We start from the raw sequence: 2500 nt of genomic DNA, 5'->3' as shown, positions 1-2500 counted from the left end.
AGATCCAACAGTTAATAGCTTTTAATTTGATTAGAATTCTCTACAGATATGTACAAAGGTAGCGTAATGTTCTTGCTATTAACATGTGTTCTTAACACTAGTGCATCCCAAAACAAAGTTAAGAACAGCCGTGATGCTTTTGCTCTCATTTAATAGCGCTTATTAAGAATATTTATATTCTCACGGTTGGACTGGAACGAACCTTGGATGAAGTCTCATGCAGAGGAAATAATTTACATATACATAAGAAAAGTTCTCTCACTTCAGCCTCTCCTTCGTGCTCATTTTTCAGTGCAACAGTGAGAATATGAATGTTGCCAATTCTGTGATGACCACATAATGTATTGGAAATTTTTACTGCGAGCATTCAAGGACAGGTGTAATTATGACTAAGGAACCCTTTTTTGAAGAATTACACATTATTAAAAGTTCTATGTCACTATAGCAGCAGCAAGTTCCGATACTACAGAAAACTTTAATAACATGCTTGCAAAACTGATATCTGTTTTTTAAGAATGGAAGCAGTTTTAACTACAAAGCAATAAGGTATACATTTAATATAAACTATAGTGAGGAGAGCTGTTGACTGGCTCAAAGAGTATTTCTTTCCATAATTGATTCAAATATTGATGTATACACACACTTTGCATGTTTTGCAGATAAACGTTGCTGTGATTAGTGATGCTTGTATGAGTCTGTGGTACATTCCAATCTGTGATGATCAGATAATGTACGGTATTGTCCATTTTTTCTGGGTGGTTTCAACAACAGATGAAGTTATCACCAGGCTGATCATTAGCAAAGTCCATGCACATTGACACTTTGTCACTAGTAGCAGTCGCTTGTAATATCACAGCAAACTGGTAAAATGCTCAAGTTTTGTTGTTTTTAAAACCAAACCCATCTTTCAATAAAATTTGCAAGAACAGCTGGGTTTGATTCCCATATTGTCAACATTAGCCCGGTGCTTTTTAATCAGGGAAATTACATTTATCTGACATCATGGAATGACACTCATTTTTTACACTCAACTGCAAAGCAACACCTCCTTGGCTTGGGAATATTGTATGTTAGCAGGCATGTTCATATTGTTTAGTAGCATTGCAAGTGAAACTAGATCTAAGTGACCCCAGCTTGAACACAGACGGTCCTCTGACGCCAGCCATGAACTCTCAGACAGCGACCCGGGTATGGTTCCTGTAACATCCTAACAGTCACGATAAAGTAAGCTGCTGAACTGTATTCAGCCTGTGTTCAACAAAGTTGACAACTGTACCTGTGTGCAATGACCCGTAAGAATGTATTGGGAATGACCTGGGATTGGTTGATCATCACGGCTATGTGGGTCTCGGGAAACGCGAGTGTGGAACAAGCACCAAGTGGAGCGCGCGAAACTCTCCACCCAGCTTGGGGTCCCATTGGTGGCATCTTTTGGCCATCCTTCCTTATTCAATATTTGTTTTAGGAAACAGGCGGCATGAAGAGAGGTGTTGTTTTCCCACTGACTTTTTATGTGCAACTTCAACTACAAACTCTGTGCATCAGATGTCTCTTTGATAGCTCCAAGAACAAGCTACTGGAACATTACACACATAATGTTCTCCTAGCTTTAATTGGCAGTTTTTTTTCACAGTTATGTCATATTATAAGGGGCAAACTGTAACTGAACACTGACTTATCTGTCACAGAATACGATGTTGGTCTCCTTTTTGCAATGATCCAACAGTTAATTTGATTTTGACTAGGGTTTTGCGCTCCTCAGACTGGTCAAACTATTCTCTTAATATATTTTTAGTGAAAAGAACTACAAAATTGGCATAGGGTTACAGGCAAGTCTATTTTAGCTTTATTTTTAATAACATGGGAATGCGCTTAACGCATAAATTTACTGTCTTTGTTCGTTTCTATGCAAAATGCTGTCATTCCTTGCTCCTTCTTTGAACACATGCGCGTGGGCTGACAGTAAAGTGAACTGGAGAAGTTTTGTTCCAATTCTGGGGTCATCGAATAACAGATCGCTCTGGAGTAGCTAAAGTTTAGTATGCTTAAGGGGCAATGACACCATCAATGTTTTTATCACGTGTTTTGACGCTGGGGAAGAGTGCGCTTTGCTTACCCAAAGGAATCAGCATAATATCGAGCTGTTTTCTTGTGATTTCTATAATTATATGCCCTTGATCGAGTGGATGTCATCGTCTCCACTCAGCCATTAAGGATTTTTTTTAGAAATTTTCATTTGTAAATACCACCAGATTAAAGGGACATATATTTTTGTTCACTTTAGAACTGAACGAAAAAAGGTTCAGATTCAAAAATAAAAGATTACAGTTACAGAAAATTACACCTTTTTTTATCCCAATGAGCACACATGATTTTCCCAGGGCTATATTTGATCAGTAACTGTCCACTCCTAATCACATTTCACGGTTATATGGAAAACTGCAGTGTTTTTTTCTCACTGTTTTCTTAGTGGACTATTGTAACTGAAGAGGTTTTGAGT

At 38.0% G+C, this 2500-nt stretch overlaps 1 long non-coding RNA gene across 1 annotated transcript in view; it reads left to right on the top strand.

Moving 5' to 3' along the window:
• The window catches only part of LOC137969910 (uncharacterized), an 8071-nt gene that overhangs the window by 5126 nt on the left and 445 nt on the right, over positions 1 to 2500 (top strand). The window contains exon 3 of the long non-coding RNA XR_011116742.1: positions 1 to 2500. This exon is cut by the window's left edge and continues 809 nt beyond it; it is cut by the window's right edge and continues 445 nt beyond it. This is a non-coding gene — a long non-coding RNA (uncharacterized lncRNA).

Source organism: Montipora foliosa, chromosome 9 (assembly GCF_036669935.1).
Source record: "Montipora foliosa isolate CH-2021 chromosome 9, ASM3666993v2, whole genome shotgun sequence".
Classification (NCBI taxonomy): Eukaryota; Metazoa; Cnidaria; class Anthozoa; order Scleractinia; family Acroporidae; genus Montipora; species Montipora foliosa.
Note: the sequence above shows the minus strand (reverse complement) of the source record. Positions and strands in the feature narration are given on the sequence as shown.